The following is a 19,787-nucleotide window of genomic DNA, read 5'->3' on the forward strand; positions in this document are numbered from 1 at the left end:
ATGAAGGTTGAGTCAGCCTCCAAACAATGTCATGACTACAGCAACTACAAAGAAGCCAAAAAAGAAAAAAAAACTATACAAAGTGAAGCAAAACAAACAACGAGTACTTTCAGACTGGATGTCTTGCTGCTTTGTTGAGGCCTTTCGTACGTGTCTGCACCAGGGGCCTGCTTTCTCATAAGCAAAAAAGGCCGTCGATCTGAACGATGTTTCCAAACCTTCCCAGAATATATCCTATTGCTCCTCCTTTCATATCTACCTTCCAGCAGATCCATAAAAATCTGAGGTAGGGGATTTGATCTGGCACATAAAGAAACACATGACTGTGTGACTCCTGCACCCGCGGGCACCCAAAGAACCAACAGTACTGATTCATTTCCTATCAGGGGATCCAGAGTTCATGCCAGAGTTTAGCTCACATACTCATTGAGGCTGCACATGCATGGGTGCCTGCAGAATCAGAGAGGGTGGATGGACTCGTGAGCCACCCCGCCTTTAGAAGAATGAAGCTGCAACCTCAAAGCTGCTAGCTGTCTCAATTTGCCAAATGAACCATATGTGTTCTCATGCTTGAGGCCTTCTAAACAAGCAGATTGAGACCAGACGTGGGCCCTCACTCAGTGGTGCGATTGAGATGGTAATGAATGGTAGAACACCTTGAAGTGATCCAAATCATTTCACGAATTACTCATCTGTAAGCCCCTTTTCACTGTAAGGAATCAAAGAACCCTGATCCCTTCAGTCACTTCCTTGGATATCATTTGCAGCCCAATAATTATTAATTGTTTTTTGTCAATGGTTTAATTAATTAACCTATTTTTTTTCCTATATAAAAAGCCAAGTACGTCAAATTGACACTTTATTTGTGCTTTATGGATTTGGACCACAAACAAAACTACACCAGACTAGACCAAGACTAATCTTGCTAAATAAAGACAGTTTTAACTTTGCATTTATTTATTTATTTTTTTAGGGTTTTTTTTGTATTTCTCCAGTTTGCTTTTATGGGAAGAGAAGTCTCCCCCATTTGCTCTGAATTAAATTTCCTCTTGACTGCTGTAAATATTTTTATAATGTAAACAAAACATTTTTTTAGCAAAACATTCTGAGCATGTTTTGAAATTTTTTGATTTTATTTTTAGATTTATTTCATAAAATGTCTTCTTTCAGACTAGCTGAAAGAAAATTCACATCTACACCCACCGGCCTCTTCATTAGTAACGCCTTGCTACTACTTGCTCTGTTGGACCCTCCTTTGCCTTCAGAACCGCCCTTATTCTTTGTGGTATAGATTCACCGAGGTGCTGGGAACATCTGGAGATTCTGGTTCATTTTGACATCATAGCATCACAGTTCTGCTTTAGGTTTGTTGATTGCACATCCATGATGGGAATCCTCCTTCCTGTCACATCCCTAAAGTAGCTTATTTGGACTGATATCTGGTGACTGTGGAGGCCATTTGAGTACAGTGATCTAATTTTCATGTTCAAGAAACCAGACTAAGATGATTTCAGCTTTGTGACATGATCACCATGATTTACATGGTGGTCATAAAGGAGTGGTCATGGCGGATCCATGTTTTCATGCTGTTTAGTATAAATTCTGATCCTATTTAAATGTTGGAGCAGAAACTCAAACTTAGACCAGGCCACATTTTGAAGCTTTCTGTTGTCCAGGTCTTGTGAGCTCGGCTGCTGTAGCCCACTGGCTTCGAGGTTCAGTGTGTTGTACATTCAGAGATGCTCTGTATTCTCTGTAAATCCTCGAGATGGTTGTTTGGGAAAATCCCAGCAGATCAGCAGTTTCTGAAAAACATATGACATTGTCTCCCCATTCAGATGCTCAGTTTGAACTTGTTGACCATGCCTGATTGCTTCCATGTGATTGGCTGATAGATTAGATTTGCACTGATGAGTAGAAAACGTGTTATTTTTTATTGCACTATGACAGGCTTGCAAAACAAAAAGAAGTATAATTACTATAAGTCATTAATGGAGCAAAATTAACTGTGAGGACTATTTGTTGTTTGTGAAAAATGGATAGAATTTTCACCAAATCCCATATTTTCCCAAATCACGGTCAAAATACATATATTTTTTACCCTTCTATTAAATTTAATAGGTAATAAAAATATATTTCCAAAACCGAATCTGTAAATCTTCCACCCCAATGTGCCAACAAAAATTTAACGATGCCTTTTTGCCCATATAAGTGTTCCAGAGTGACACACATTTTATTTATAATGCCTCATTGCCATACTAAGGAAATACACTTGCAGTACAATAGCACATTCCACCCCCCACCCCCTCGTCCCCGCCCCCAATATATCTGAGACCCACCAGCGTCTTCCGTTAATTGTGGATAAGCAGATTAAGAACATAAACTCATAGCAATACTAATTTGAATAAATAAATAAGTATTACCTCTAACATTCCCAGTGCTTTTTTATAAAAAAGATATTAAATGTTGTATTCAAATGATACCATAGCAGATAATTATCCTATTGATTATTCCATTATAAAACAGCAGAAATACGCCGACCCTCTAACTGTGATATCTGAACGGCTGCACCACAAACAAAGACTACAAGTACAAACTGCCCTTTCCTTAGGCAGATGTTTATGGACCCGAGATGTGTGACCTGTCGGGTACGCGCACTACCAAAGACACGTACGCGCAACATCGCTGCTCCCCTCCTGCAAAGATGGGTTTCCAAGCTTACAGTCAGAGACTCCAGCTGTCACTCATCGATATCCGCGTTCAGCTAATGTCAGACCGCATGTGGAAAACGGCGAAGGCTCCGTTCCCGATAAATACGAGACAAGGACACCGCTGGATGGAGGTGGACCTCCAGTGATCAACAGATCAGCAACTCCACTGTTCACTCCCCCTGTGAGGACAAGACGAGGGACCCGAAAGACAACGCTGGAGCCAAATGGCACATGTGAGCCGCTGACGTATTTATTAGCAAATTCTCGAGCCGGTCATAGTGATATGGACAAACTAGCGCTGAAGATTTGGTTTTAAAAAGCCGATACAGCTGTTATCAGAGCTGGTGTGGGTTCGGTTCTTGTCAAGATGACCAGACTATTGTTTAGCATCGCTGTAATGGAATGGGCCCGCAGGAATTTTGGCACCGGTTTTACGCAACAGACCACATAGTTGAATCGACGTAGCTCGACCGAAGACAGAATAGCGTGGCTGGCATGGACAAAGACTGCTTACACATCTCGTAGTGATGCTCTGAGACTAAATTGAAACACAATAGTGAAACATCCTGCTGGTTCCTCCCGAGAAGTGGAGCTGATAATCAACGGCGGGATTCAAGTTTGGACCTCACCAAGTCCAAAACGACCTTTCCCTCCCAAACAACGGATCATCTTATATCTTAAAGCATCCTCACAGACTCGCATAGCGGTAAGAATACGCCTGTTAATTGCTGTAATACTGTTACAGTGTCCCTCCTTTGTTCCTAATGGGGCTAATTTAACCCAGCGGGCACCCTGCTACGGTTGCTTGGGGGGTCATAGACGCACCATTTGGCACCATAACGCACAGAAGACGGTTTCAGCTTTGCGTTTCATTTCTGTTGGACCGAATCTCCTCTGTTGTTTGGCACGTGTAACAGAGTGGTCAAGGCCAAGCTGTGAGCAACAAGAAATCAACTTCTTTGTACAAGTGTGCTTTGGGGAAGGAGCTGCAAAGGACACGTCTAATTAATATAGTGTCAATTCACAGACACATATCCTCACAACAGAAAACAAATATAGGTTAAAAATCCACGCTGTGTATGCTTTGAGAAACAAAACCAAATCCATTTATTCTCAAATCGTATCAGCATGTAGATGATGTAGAGGGCGGTGCAGGGATTCTCCTCGGGGTTTCGTTAAATCCCGCAGGAGCTTTTGAGATTAGTTGAATCGCATGCAGATTTTATAATGGCTTTATTGGTAAAATCTTTGTTTTGTATAATTAATGAATTGATTTCACAAGTATTGGACGTATAGCTTTTGGGAGGTTTGCATTGATTTAAATTTATGAATAGAATTTTGGCAACATTTGAATTATTTAAATTAGACCAAAAATGTTATCTGCATCAGTAAAGCTCATTATAATTCAGGTTTATTTCTTATGAAATGTGCTTAAACTAAAAGAATATAACAATAAGGTTGTTCATACCATTCCAGATGTAAATAACTGTGTATTAAAAAAATAAATAAAATAAATATATATATATATATATATATATATATATATATATATATATATATATATATATATATATTTTATTATTATTTTTTTATATATATAAAAAAATCAATTCAAATCTGAATATAAAGACAGCAAATTAAAAAATAAATAAATAACTAAAAGCACTCCCCAGGTTTTTGTGAGTGTCTTTATCCGTGGTGCTCCATACCTCCATATATTCGCTGATTCAGGGATTATTTCATAAATCCAGAAGTCAATATATCAAAAGTAACATTCCCACCACTTAAAGCTGAGAAGCAGCCAGCACCCAGCATTATTCACCATGATGAGAAACCCTCATTGTGCTGGACCTCTTTGAATTATGCCACATTGGTTTCTCTGTCGAGCATTTGTCAATGCCATACGAGCAGTGTCTCACATATGAGCCTCCATAATGAGTTTCTTCCCCTGTGCTTCAGAAAATCCTCGCTATATGTGCGGCTATTGTGATGGATTTGGGATATTGCCAGTGAAAGAGCTTAGGGCTAGTGAGTGATGCTTACTTTGCACATAACATATGGATGCTATGTATTTATTTTGAATTTATTCCTTGGTAGGATTCCAAGAGCAACATATCAACCTCCATTTGCCCTCCATTCTTTGTTCTATATTTCCATCAAGTAAATGCAGTTTTGGCATTTCACAGCCTTGCATACTATAGATTTAATTAACATTTTCTGCATGTGAAACTACTCTGCGAGGCAGTCCATCTGTGCTGTCGGATTCTCCTCCCACCTTTTTACCCTTGTACCCCACTGGAGACCATTATTTAACTCTCACTGTGCATTGGGGGTGGAACCTACGCCAGTATGGGAGGAAGGGAAGGGAAGTCCACCCCTGTGCACTCCAGCACTGCGAGAAAGATGAGGAGCACATTCTCTTTGGCAGCAAGAAAATGCCCCATCAGTTAGTATCATGATGAATGTGTTACTGTCCTCTTTTTATATTAAATGCAATGCTTTTTTGCATTATTTCACCCCTGGGGACACTAAAGAAACTCATGACCTGGCAGATATAAGTGATAAATTGTGCATGGATGTTTACTAAATGACCAGAAGATGTCCCAGAAAAGTTGGAGATATGGTACATAGCCTCTTAGGTGTCTGGTAAGTTGATTTATCCAATCGATCAAAGCAAAAAAAAAAAAAAGAGAGAAAAAAGCAAAAAAAAAAAAAAAAAAAAAAAAAAGGAAAAAGATGAAGTAAGAAAGAAGAAAAGTGCTGAGCCTTTACAGTAATCCCCCCAAAAATGTAACTTTAAGTCAAGTCCCGAAGAGAAAAGAAAAAGACCAAGCAGGCTGTCTGCTCTGCTGAAAAAGCATGTGATGATTTCCAAATCGCAAGATCAAAGCTTGAAATTTAGAGTGTACACTGCAGAATGTCATGTGCCTGAAATGAAAGAAATGCACTAGTTATTGAGGACGTGTTAAGCTTAAGCTTTGATTATATATGCATTAAAATATATATATTTGAATGTATCTGTACAAATATATACATATGTAAGCAGCATTTTACCTTTGTAGCTGGTGGACGTGGGGCTATATTCCTAAATACTTTAAAGCTGCACATTTTAAAAGCTCCATGTGTAAAAAATGAAAAAGTTAATACATGTTATTAGTCGGGTTGTTTCAGTTGAATGAGTCTATTCCTGTTGCTTGGCTCAGGACCAAGCCACAGGATACACTGTATTAAATGTTCCTGTATAGATTTCATTATGGCTTACTATGAATGGTCAGTACTGCAGTGTAATATAGAATGCATTAGCACTGTCTTCTTTCAATGTACAGTTAAAATTTAGTATGATGCTCCTTAATTAAAATGATGCATTCATTTTAATTAAGTTTAATTAACAAGTTTCTTGAGCCTTTGTACGACTTTTGAAGAAAACTTTTGAAGAAAACAATATTTTGCATAGTTTAAGTTTAAGTATAAGCACAGCTCAATGGCGGAGAAGTCAATAATAATTTTTTTCGGATTCAAAATAAAATCTTTGATGCCAATATTACTACACAAGAGTGGAAATGTAAGGAAAGTTTATAGATGTCAATTGGTTGTTTGAATCATAAAGAAGTGAAATATGTTTGCTTCCGAAAGTGTGCATACAATGATCTTATGTTCAGTGCCATCAATTAATTGTAATTGTATGATTCATTATCTGTTTTGTAAATTTTCACAATGTATTTTTATTCTGTGAAACAGGTTGAAAATTAGCAAAACATGTTTTCTTGTATTAAGTTATTTTGCATTAGTTTGATGCTCCTGCCCATTTTAGGTTTTACACCACAGTATTACATACTACAGTATTACAGTGTATTTTGTTAGGCACCCAAAATAACAGCAACAATGAAGCCCTGCAACTCTTCAAATGTAAATAATAGCAGTAAAGAATCATTCATACAAAGTAGTTTCAAAACCATGAAATTCCTCTTTTAGTTTCCACCACTGAAAACTGCCATAATCTCTAAAATATATTATGTGTATCAAATTATCTACCTTTGTGCTGTTATTCGAACGTTATTTTACGATAATCACTTGCAACTAAATCAGCCGTCTGCAATTACCATAATTGTCAGCTGAAATATCTGCGGGATGTGTTTAAGTCAATTACATGCTTTATGGCAGCTATCTTGAATAAATGAAGTAATTCACTTCCTGCTTTTCCCAGTTCTTTCCTTCAGAATGTGTGATGTGGAGCCAGTACAGTAAGAGCTAAATTTTATGCTTTCAGCCACTACTTCAAAAAACCCTATCCCTACTTGCATATTAGAAGCAGGTGTTGTGCAGCACAAAACTGTCAGTCGTCAAAACATGCAATGTTACTGGAACCTCAAAGAAAAATGTTTGAGTGACGAGGGAGTGCAGTGTTGTAGATAAAGTGGGAAAAATGTAGAGATGTTGGGAGATTCTTCGCCACCGCAGCTTCTCCTAACTGGCTTTGCCCAACATGAAACATCAAGGTATTATGTCTATATCTTGTTTAGCAGACGTGAGCACACAGGCAGGCTTAATCCTCAGAGTGCAGCACACTGAGGGAAAAGTGTCTTTATGCCTGCCAACTAGTCTGGATTCCCTCTGCTTGACACTGTGTACTCTGCTCTGCAGTTTCTGGTTGCCAGTTCCTGTAAATTACTTTAAAGTAAGAGCAGAAGGAAGGTGGCTTGCTCTGTTTGTAATTACCGAGCGTTTAGAATTTTAAGAAGTCACCAAATGCAAATGATAGATAGAGCGGAATGTGCGTTGTGCTGCATTACTTCCATATTTGCTCTATAAATGCACATTTGTACGTTGTTTATAATTTGGCTGTCTTTGGTAGTACAGTTGGGATCTAATTTACAGATTTGCATGAAGTGGTGGAAATGTTTCTGCAATGAGCAAATGATTCTGGGAGAATAGTTTTAGAAGATTTAGTAAAAATATTGAAATTTGTTTCACAACACTGATATAAAAATAACTGGTAACTAACTGTGTCTGGTCACTTAAGATAACTTTGAAGATTTTAATATGTTTTGCAAATACTTTTCGTTAAGCTAAACTAAACAGATTTTGACCTTCACGTGCTTCCCAAATTAAGTAAGTTCAGTGGTGAGATTATTGTAGTTTGATGTGTGCATGTGAGTGCAGTTGAGCATGCTCTGTGTCCTGCGTGCCTGATATTTAAGGGGAGACCTTAAATATTGGGCAACAAAGAGTAGGGGAGGGTTGTGCGTGCTCTCTGTGACTCAGGATGACTCCTCTGGAAAACGAGCCCCGGAGTCGGCCCTGACCCCTCGCAGTTGTGTCGGTGCACGTGTCGCCGTGATGCCACAGCAGATCTCCGAATCTTTAGCTAAAAACAGGCGATGGGGAGTGTCTGATTTTGTCTAACAAAGGGAATCCTGAACACCAGGATTTTTGTGTCATCCTAGTTGTATTGCTGCAGCATGTCGTAGTCGTGCGATACACGTGTCCAGATCGCAAAGTCCCCGCAATGCAGTAGTGCTGTGTACTTTGATTTAAAACTGCAGTGTTGCGTTTCACAGATATATGACACACTCTTTCCCTGTAGAGTTTGATTAATATGTTGATTAGTAAACAGGGAAATTAAGTAGCAACAATTTTCATAAGTGGGCATTAATTCTAACTGTAGAATAACAAACCTAATTTATAATGCAATTTCCCAATAAAGCTGCAAAGTGCTTCACAGAAAGAAAGTAAACACTTACAAAAACAACAAACAAGAGCAAAAAATAATATTAAAATATATATGCCATAAGTCAAACATCTATAAAGCCCTCTTAATAAAATAAATGTTAAAGTAGAATCTTTCAGGGAAATAAAGTTGCCATTCTGCTCTTAATTGGCAGATTGAAAACCAGCAGAATACTTTTAAAGATTAAGGTAAATGCCCAGGTGGATAAGAGGTTAGTAGGTCTATGATATATTCGGGAGCAAGGCCATTCAATATTTAATGATTCTTTTCAAATTAATGCTTTAAAATTATGAGTAGAATTTTATGAAGCAAAAAGCCAGTTCCGGGATCTCCATTGTGAGGACTTTTGACTTTTTCCCCATTAACCCTCTCAAGGCAGGCGTTGCAGATTTGCAACAGTTAAAAACTAACAACCTGATTACCCCACATACATATTTTATGAGTTCTTTTTACTCAGAAGTACCACTGCAGGACTTGGTTGTGCATTAGCAACAAAAAGTTTAATTTGAGCCTGAGAGGGTTAAAATATAACTTCCATTTTTGGAGTGGAATAACTAATAATTAGTCACAACACTAACTAGGTATGTCAGCAGCTTTAGCTTGTTGGATTTTATAGTTTTTGAAAGTGAATTATTTTTCTGCCATTCAATGTGATGTAAATGCTAAGTAGGAAGTAAAATTATTCAGCTTTAATTGAAATAAATGGCACAGTTACATCCTTAATTACTAGCACCCATTCTGGTATGACATATTCAAAACAGACCACAGGTAAAATCATTTATACTGATGTGAAACAGAGAAAACTAGTAAATGCCTCCTTGCAGAAGGCACAATAGGGGACATTTATTGTAAGAGAAGAAGATATAGACAGACAGAGAGAACCCCTGTGAGTGTGGATGAAATTGGATGTCACTTTCACCTAGCCAGCACTCATGAAGACATACGGGCAGTCCAGCAAATGAAAACAGTCGTGAGGGACCTTCCCACTGGGAATGTCACTATGACATACTGGGATCAGCTCAGACATAGATGCCACGAGCCTGGAAACATACATGCAGATGTACCGAGCCCTGCATGTACAGAGATGTTTACGCTTCAGTCAGTGTTGCACATGCATATTCAAACTGATATGTCATGCTCACGAATCTGTGTATGCTGACACATTTACATATGAGCATAGCTGTCATAGCCCAGGCTGTGATTCGGGATGACAGGTCTTATGCCACTTCCCTCGGGTCATCGGAGGGGTGGAGTCACAACGTGACAGGGATGGGGACAGTGAGATGTCTTTCATTCACTGTCACTCACCAATGACACAACCTTTCCTGTGGTTTACTCACATTCCCGGGTTCAGCAGTGATGAGGTAACGTTTGAGCTTCTGCACTGTGTGCTCATGTGACTCATACCTGTTGTTTTGGTTTTGTCTGCAGTTGCTCATCTTAATCTCCTCTTGTTGGTAAACTTGTATTAATGTAAAGTGTCAGTCTGACAATTATGCACCAGTCATCAGAAGTTCTTTAGTATCTCAAATTATATATATGTGAAGGCATCTTTAATATAACTGACCAAACTCTCTTGGGTTTCTTTGCTTCCGATTATTAGAAATCTAACAATTACTGTGCCTATGTATACTCTTAGTTGATTCATTTTATTTTTCTTTCAAAATTTTGGAAAATACCCATTATAATATTTTAACCTCCTAGGACCTGGCGTCCACATATGTGGACATCACATTTTGGGTTATTTAGACTAAAACACTCAATTTTGCTCTACATGGGCCTGATATCCACTTACGAGGACATTATACTGCTTCTGTTCTATCAAACTTTTAAACAAAACAAACAAAAACAAAAATAAGGTTAAAAAAAATCTGGTAATTCTTTGTTTTTAGATTCATCGGGCCCCAATATGCCCAAATATCAAAGAGAAATTAAAAACGCATGTCGTGAAAGAGTTCGGGTCTTAGGAGGTTAAAGGCTGAGGGAATGTGCCCAAAACAAAGAATTGAAATTAATCACCATATGTTTAAATATACTTGAAAAAAATATTGAAAAGCTTGACATTCTTCTTCTTCTTTGGAAAAAAGACTGAAATAAGTTTTTTGCAATTACCATAGAAAAATGTTATATTGAGTGTGTTTTAAACATGTTTTAGTTTGATCGAATGCGGGTTAATTTTAAGGAACATTTCTTTATGAGAATGAAAAGCTTGTAATGTTTTATCTTAAATTTTGTTTCAAAAATTGCCATGGTTCCTCCTAAGAGTAGTCAGTAAAGAGTACAGGAAGTATTGTGGCCTGGGAGACCTCTGACATCCCTCACATTACTCTCCTGTCTGTTCTTTTTAACCTTTTTACTCCCCATTTGAAATATCATAAGATAAGATAAGATAAGATAAAACTTTATTAATCCCTCGGGTGGGTTCCTCTGGGAAATTCGGTTTCCAAAAGCACAGCACCGACAGAAGTTACAGAGTTACAGAATATTATATATATATATATATATATATACACACACACACACACACATATATAAATACAGAAACATATATAAATAAAATTCATTGTCTTGGGTGTAATATTTTTAAGGACAGATGTCATCCATGATAAGAAGAAATGAACATTAAATTCAAATAAACTTAAAATAATGTTATTTTGAAAAATGTATTAAATACACTTTAATCCATTAATTAAAGTAAGTGGGATCGATATTGAAAGAGCAAATGAAAACAAATTTCTGTGGGTAATGGCAGATGAGAGACTTAGTTGAAAAGCACACATTAAATATGTCAATTTTGAAGATTAAAGAAGCACTGTAAAAATAAAAGGACATTGCATCTACTTTTTCTTCTTCTTCTTCTTCTTAAAAACGCACAGTTTGGATTATTTACTATGAGGGTTGTTGGGATTATACAAATTGACTATTTTTACAGCTTGAGACATTTAAATATGCAGATCTCGTGAAATTCCGAACAACATAAATTTTGTTCAGAGGAAAAAATAATCAACTACAGGGAAACATTCAAGGCATGCTTTCTACAAGAATAAGCATCTCTTATGTATGAGGATAGGATTAAAATGAATGTAGATGCGACTTTTCTTCAGTAAAATTCTTTGCATGGCATTTATACTGTTTCCTCTGCATGAAGTGATCTCATTTTTTTCCAAGACCAACATGAAAAACAGTCATTGATATGATAAACTATCATTGCACTCAGATGAACCCTAAATACTACCTCAGTGAATGAGTTTTTGCTATATCTAAAAATAGCTATGTACTATTTCAGTGTATAACTCATCTTCTTCATGTGCTTTGTTAAACTAAAATCTAAAAATCACACCAATGCATTTAATGTCCTTTATATTATAAATAATACAAAATTATTTTGTGTACAATAGACAGTTTCCCATTCAAAGAAAAAATACAAAATACCACAATGATTAAAATCATGTTTTTTTAATTAAATTTGGCAGAGCTGCATTTGAGGTTTCACAGAATGGGTTCAATGATGTCATCGTTATCAACTCTAATACATCAGCTCTAATCTACAGATTTGAATAAGTTCAAATTTATTCTAGTTTTCAGATGTCACTCTGACCTGGTGATGGAATTGCAGCCTCAGAAAATTACAGCTGGATCTGACTAAATCTGGATGTGTTTCAGGTCAAAAGAAAAAAAAAAAACAAGCCCTGGACAGTCACACAGGCCCAGAGACCGGTTGACAAAAACGGTGTATTTCAAACAGTTGCGATTGGTTGCTTGCAGTAACTGTAAAAACTGATTGCTAAAGCTCCGTTCACACAGGTAAGCGATTCCCTGGTCACAAGGAAAAAGCGCTTATTCCACAAACAGTCGGCAAGTAGCTGCTGTACTGTTTTATTGCTGGCAGTCACCAGTATGAAATTCATATAAAGAGAAATATATCTCGCTGCATCCAAAATGTGCTTATGATTGCTTTGGTTGCCAGCATACTCCTGCAAACTCCCATAGTTTTGTAGAAGCTTCTGACTTATGTGTAAACAGTCGCAAACTGCTCGACATGTGTTTGTGAAACTTAAAGAAGTGCAATGCAAAAAAGAAACCGAGAATGTTGACCTTCAAAATAAAAGTTGTGTCTTACCTATGAAAGCAACATAATTCAAAAGAGACAGCTTTTCCTTTAAAGGCAAACATTCTCTGTCTCCAGTTTACATTTAACAGTGAATTTACATTGAAATTGTTTCACTACAGCTAAAAAATAGGTGAGGCACCCTTTGTTATTTTGGATAATTTGGGAAATTCTAAAAAAAAAAACTCATTTTTGACCCAAGTATAGTGACTGGTATCAGATTTTGGAGGGCCATAATAATCAAAATCAAAGTTTTCAGAGTAAACGCACATACGGTTACACTAAAAGCCTGTTTTTCAGCAATGTGATCACATAATGCTGTTAAACATTATCAGCGCAGGTGCAGTGAAGGAGGACACACATGTTTTTAATGAAACACACAGAGTTACCTTTATTATCTGAGCAAACACATGCAAGTCATCAGCAGAATGCCACTACAACTGTGGAGAGCATATTAGGGGATCTGTGCCACAGAGCTGCACATGGCAGAAGGCATGCGCTGATGTGACCGTAAGCGCTCACGCCTGATTGGCTCAGCTGGGGCAGCCACGGCTGGGTGATGTCCCCCTCGCTCTCTGTCACAGGCGGAGCTAAACAGAGCAGCCAGGTTCACAGACCGCGGCCGAAACCCTGTCACCGCCTTGCCTGGCAGACTCTGCCACACTGTGAGAGGCACACACACACACACACACACACACACAGGCTAAAATAAGATGAACGCTAGATGCAGGGCAGACTGCATGAAGTGCGATATGTAAGACGTTTTTTTTAATGTTTTTGTTGCCTCCATGTGTAGTCTTAATGATTTATCCACAATAACCCTGTGAACATATTACTTCAATTTCATCCCATGCCTTCTTTTCACAATACCCCTGAAGGTCACCACCTCCATTACTGGGTCACAAAGCTCATAATCATTAGCTGCTGATAGACTCACTGAGGTGTCACCAATCATCATTCATGAAATGCATTCTTACATTATAAAAACCTCCAGCTCGGTCTTTTTCTTTAACGTGTTTGAAACATAAACCAGAATAGTGTCCCTTTGATTTACTTTTAAAGGAATTTTGTTCAATTGAACAACTGCAGGGGGTTACACTAATAAAAAGATAGAAAGAGACAAGCTAACACTGGGTTATTTTTAGCCGCTGTTCCATATACAACATGTTCCTCCTGACACAAAGATGCTCTGGGGTCATGTTCAGTGTTTATACAGCCTCCAATGGAGATGTCATACCTAAGACTAACTGGATTATTGGTTAAAACAGACAGAGGAAAGTAGGTTTTGAAAATATGCTGCAACCTGACTCCTGGCTTCTGCTAATACCTGTGAATATATATTCATAATGACTGGTGTTTTCTGCTAATCTTTTACAGACCATGTGGATCAGGTAAGTAATGATAGAAACTTTCTGTCCTGTCTTCTTTCATTAACCAGTTAAATCATGAGAAACTCTTCTAGATTTTTGGAGTATGTTTTATTGCTAGACTGTGATAGCACCACAGAACGTCTACTTACATTCAGGTACTTTACAGTTGTGTGAGGAAAGCCCCACACACAACCTCTCAGCGTCTTCTTGTCCGCATCGTTTTTGGCCACCAAAACACCGAGTCTTTTTTTCCTCCACTTTCTTGTTACATCACCCACACGTGACGTGTCTTCCAGGACATTCCTGTCCCGTCCTTTCCTCTCTGTGTCTTCTCCTGGAGTCATGTTTAAACAAAGTAACATTCATACATGAGTGGGTTTCTATGACTACGAGGCCCCAGGATTTTTTGAGCCGTAGACCACCATGGTGCGATGGGTGTAGGAAAAAGCCCAAAGGCGAGCACAGATGCTCTCGTGCTACTAGTGTTGCCTTGATAATAGCCTTATGGGCTAAAATTTGAGACTCCACATCTAAAATGAAAGAAAAAAAAAGGAAAAAGCTGATTCACTTGACAGAAGTGCTTAAGGCCTAACTTTAAATAGCTCATTGCAATTTCTGTTTCCTCTTCTTCTGTTTTTTTTTTTTTTTTTTTTGTCTTTCTGACGTAGGACTGTCTTTAACTCTTATGAAGTCTTAGGACAGCCTGTTTAAATAAAGGGTAACTCAGATGAAGATCATGTTTGTTCAAAATGATAATGATTTAGTAAATGCATGCGCAGACGGCAGGGGAGAGCAACAACATGAGTTTCCTCGACTGGAACAGTGCAGTACTTTCTGGATTTTATCACAGCTCCTGTCTCCAGTTTGGTGTGGGAAAAGATGAGCAGTCTAGAACCAGCTGTCTGCTTAAACCTCCAGAAGTAGTTCCCCTTAAGGATTGAAAAAACATCATCCTTTATGTATGTACACATTCTTATTTGTGTTGTCTTTAGACTTGTAATCCCCACAGTTTCAGAATTGGCACATTTTTCATTACCACGATAGCAGCAGACAGCGTAGTTTAGGACTGCTGCAGACAAAACGAGCCATTTCCACCCTGAAGGGGTCCCTGCACTGAAGCCAGTTTGTATCTGTTATTAAAGATACACATTGTGACCTTCTACAAATGGCATTTCTAGAGGGGTGCAGAGTGTGGCACGTTCAGTGAAGAGGCTGAATAGTACTAATATGATTCAAGTAGATACAGCTTTGTTATGCTTTAATTATGTTGGATCAATTTTGATGGAAATACAGATGAGAATTTTTAGAAGTTGGGGAAGATTTGAGTTTTAATGAGTCATTTTTATCAGATCATTTTTCACTCTCTGATTAACAGTTTTCATGGAGTAGTTTTATTTTCCTTTAATTCGGTCTGGCCTTGGTGACCTATTTTAATTCTTAGACTCTACTAGAGTAGCCTTACAAGAAGCACACATCAAAATAATCCATCTTTATATTATTCAAGGCCTTAGCACAGCCCCTCAGTTCCTCTATCAGAAATTATGCATTTTAGTTTCCTCTCACTTCCTTTAAGCCTGCCTTAATTTGATTGGATGCTTCTTGCAAACAAACTATTTGCATCTGGCTCTTCTGTGTTCACAGCCTGTTACTGTGTTATTGAGACGATTGCATCAGGACTATATGATTTTAGTGATAATATAACGCCATTCAAAACAGAGATTACCCTAAGCTACTTGTGCAAATGCTGACGTTGCTATACAAAGCTTTGATGGTGTTTAAAGTAAGTTTCCATGACTATAACAGCTTATATAAAAACAGGCAATAATAGGTCACCTCTAAGTGACATTGGTGAGTTGGCATGATAGTGTTTTTCTATGGCTCCTGTAATGAGAAGCAGCATGAGCCAGATGTTGCATTAGCATTAACAATCATAATTAGCAGGTGGACATCACACACACTCATATAAAGAGAAAAATCAGTAAATACACTGTGTTGTTACAGCCCATAATAAACAGTTATAAAAACTTATCTAGAGAGTATTGTCTATGTATGAGTAGAAATCAAAACAACTTTCGTCTGTAACCCTTCTTACGTTTTGCACTCGTCTTTACTTTATCGCTTATTATACCAGGAGCCGTTCATAGCGCTAACAAGAAGAGACTTGATTCTGTTTACTTTATTCTTGATGTAGACACAAACATTGGGCTGTGTGGTCTTCAGGGTGATGAAGGAGATTTCATTCGGCCTTTGGTGGTTGCATAAGCAGGGTGCCTAGGCTGTGAGGTACCCTGAAGGATTTGCCTCAGGCAATAATGTGTTTATAGAGTTAATATTTTATAATATATATTTTTTTCTTGAGCCTGTCCTTAATAAGACACTTCTTTTTATAGGTTTACATACACATGTAACCTCAAAAGACCAATTTCTGAGGGTATAAAAAACTGTTACTCTATTATTTTCTCTGTCCTTTCCCCCCTTTTCCTCTTGTTGGGTAATTGCCGTTCGATACTATCCACACTGTAGCTGTGAATGCAGGCTTTTCTTCTTTTACTCCTGGGTTTTAGATCCAATATCAGTGAGAGCAAGATCATTTTTTTTGCGCAACCAGACCTGTCAGTTAACATGGCAAGCCCGGTTGCATCATTAAACTTGTATTGGAACAAGTGTAACTGCAGGCAAGAACATATTGCTGGAATAGGGCTCGTTTTGTTCCCCTTTCCTTTCAGTATGTTTCCTTCTCAGCTCTCCAATCCTCTTATGCCTTTTCAGTCTTTTCTCTTCTCCCCCCTTCTGCATCCATAAAGTGTTTTGTAGGAAATTTGATTGCCAAGTTCCGTTTACATTCACCCACCATCTGCTGAAATTGGCTGCAACTGTGAATCATTTCTTAATATTGGCAGCTTTGCATTGACTTGCCTCCTTATTTTTCCCTCCATTTCATCTTTTCCCACTGTCTGGCATGCTTTGAGTTGTGAGCAAAAACAACGGTCCGATCCGTAACTCTCAATAAAAGACAGCTCACAGAAAGAACACTTGAACCACAAGTGGTTGGACGGTAGAGATAAAAAGTTTTTTACTGGGAGTATATGCTAGCAGATCACACATGAAGTATGAAACTGTCTGCTTTTGAAGTGGTGCAGTCAATATTTTTCCAGCGAGTGATTCAAAGAACTCATTGATATTCATACAACACATTAAAACTACAGTTTTTTTTTTTACAACAAATCCTTACTCCATACTTAACTTTATGTCTTAAAGAGATATTTATGCTTAACATTTATATCATCTGTAGAGGATAGAGGATACAATTTGTGCTACTCCAGGGGTGTCAAACTCAAATACACAGTGGGCCAAAATTCAAAACTGGAACAAAGTCGCGGGCTAACGTTAATATTTATTGAAATATATTTATTCCTCCAGATATAAGAATGAATCTTTTCTTATGGACTCAAACACATTTTGCTGAAAAACTGAATATGGAACAAGCAAAGCTTAATACTAAACAATATATATATTAGCTGTATAATACCAGTAGGCCAGCTCTAATAGTAATTTGGTATGGCTTCGCGGGCTAAATGTAATTAGGCTGCGGGCCAAATTTGGCCTGTGGGCCAGAGTTTGACACCTATGTGCTACTCTGTTACTATGTCACATGTAATATTACTTCCCTGAAAATACTATAAACCGCTGGGAAGCTTCATTTATCAAAAACATCACCTTTGAAACTTTGAAAGCTAAAGTTGTACAATCAAGTACAACATTACAAGTACAACTACTATAAGATGCAGTTGAGTAGAAGTGGAAAAACTGTCAAAAATGTAACTAAAGTTAACTCAAGGAAAGTATAGAAAGCAATTACCAGAAGTACAGCCCTTCAGTAAATACTTTGGTATGCTTAAGTGCCACATCAGCATGCTAATGCCTGTTTAATGGCTTATGTGTGCTATATGCCCACTATCTTAGATCACCAAATGTGCTAATGCTAAACAAACTAATCACAAAGTAGTGCCCTGTTATAAACCTTTGGTTAGAGCCATGTAGTTAAAATTCAATGTACTGAGTGAAATTGTATTCGGTTCTATATGGATGCTGCTATTGCATGTCATTAATTTTATCCGCTCCCTCCTATAGATTGCGCTCCTCTTTTCAGCTTCTTTTCCCACTTTATCCTCAACCCAACGTTTCAACTGCTCACAGTCTCTTTGTTTTAAAAGAGATTTTCCTTCCCCACAGTCATAAAGTGCTCGCTCACACCTGACCGTTTTCTCTGTAGGTTCTTTGGCTTATAATATGAAGTGCTTTGAAATGACTATTGGGAACTGGGACTGTATAAATAAAACGGAGTGTTACTTAATGTAACGCCATCATTAAGTCTTGAATGTGAAGGAATGTCTGACAAATGTAGAGTTCTCGATCCTGTAGAGATTGAGATGCTTCAGATTGGATCGTAGTGGCTAATTAAAAACCCACCAAGAGGCCAACATTGCCATAGCTACATCTGCACTAGTATCTTGGGAACAATTAAGGTCATTGCCACCCACCGTTACACATTTACCTCTTGGGTCTCACCTGTTAATTTGGTATTTACAGTGACCCGAGTGTCACTGTGTGGTGGCAGTTTGTGATAGATTTTTTAGTTTGAACTCTATTTCAACTCTGTCTCTGAGTGTTATTGTTTGATAAACCTTGGCCCTCGCTTTACTCCTCAAGGAAAATACAGTGACAGTGGAGTGATCGCGTCCATGGTGCAGTCAGATGAAAGTGAATGAAGGCTGATGAATGCTGTGACACTAACAGAGACTTGTTATCAAGATATTAAAGTATAATAACTTGAAAAATTCTTGTCCTCTGCCAGTCAGTTTCCCAGTGCTGGCCCGTTATATTTATGACTGATGTCTTCTGGATTTGTTAGATGAAACAGGAACAGGGTCAGAGTTTTGTGTTCAAATGTTTTGGCTGGCCTTGAGCAAGACGCTTGACCTCTAACAGCTCCTGGCACAGGGTGAAGTATTGCCTCGAAGCAAACAAGTCATGAAGAGAGAAGATGCAGGGGGAAAGCAAGAGATCAGTATTCAGGGCTTACGAAAGTAATTCTAAGATTTATTATCAAATTTAATTATTAGAAAATTAAGATAAATTAAGGATTTCTGTTCAAAAGCTATTTTAAAACACTGAAGATGTTGGTAACCATTCAGTTTTCTGGCTGGACACCACAGGTGGGCAAGATTATCGGTGTTAAGTAAATAATTTATTCCAACAGAAGATTCAGTTGCAGATTATCAAGGGTCCGTGTCATTAACTTAACCCAAATAAAATCTTAATGAGAGCACTGGGAGCTCCTCTATGCATCGTGTGTGCACATGCTCCCATGCATGTTTGTGAATGCACTCACATTTATGCCACCGTGAAGCCTGAATGCAGCGGGATCCCTCCTCCTTTCTCCACACAAACTGAGCCAAAATCATCATCTCGGCGTTCAGTCACTGTGATGGCAAGGATGTCTCTACTTATCTGCAGTAAACAAATTCAACCGTGGCTGGCAGTGGCATTTGGCCTCTGTGTGCTCTCCTTCCTGGCAGCATGTGTGAGTGGAGCTGCTGCAACTGGAGCAACAGAGGATCCTGAAGTCGACGGTTTCTCCTCTAACGTGTCTGATTTAAACAGTGCGGCGCCGCAGGCTGAAAGTCACATTTCATTAAACAATGCTAATTAATTTTTGCGGGAAGTCATGCGTGTTTCAAACTGATTGACTCATTGTCACACCCTAAATAGATGAAGCATTAACGGTCCACCACGTGTGATGCTTTGAGTGTCAATTTCACGCCAGCTGTAGGGGTGGAAGTTATGGTCTTAATGTTTGTAAAGTCAAA

At 38.2% G+C, this 19,787-nt stretch overlaps 1 protein-coding gene across 1 annotated transcript in view; it reads left to right on the forward strand.

The window, feature by feature from the left end:
* The first annotated feature begins 2,648 nt into the window (after positions 1-2,648).
* Positions 2,649-19,787, forward strand: part of gjc1 (gap junction protein gamma 1) — a 44,555-nt gene continuing 27,416 nt past the window's right edge. The window contains exon 1 of the mRNA XM_006798294.3: positions 2,649-3,417. The gene's annotated coding sequence lies outside the window, so the exon portion shown is untranslated. The remainder of the gene's footprint in view (positions 3,418-19,787) is intronic.

The sequence above is a fragment of the Neolamprologus brichardi genome, chromosome 4 (genome assembly GCF_056152115.1).
Source record: "Neolamprologus brichardi isolate AB-2024 chromosome 4, ASM5615211v1, whole genome shotgun sequence".
Taxonomy (NCBI): Eukaryota; Metazoa; Chordata; class Actinopteri; order Cichliformes; family Cichlidae; genus Neolamprologus; species Neolamprologus brichardi.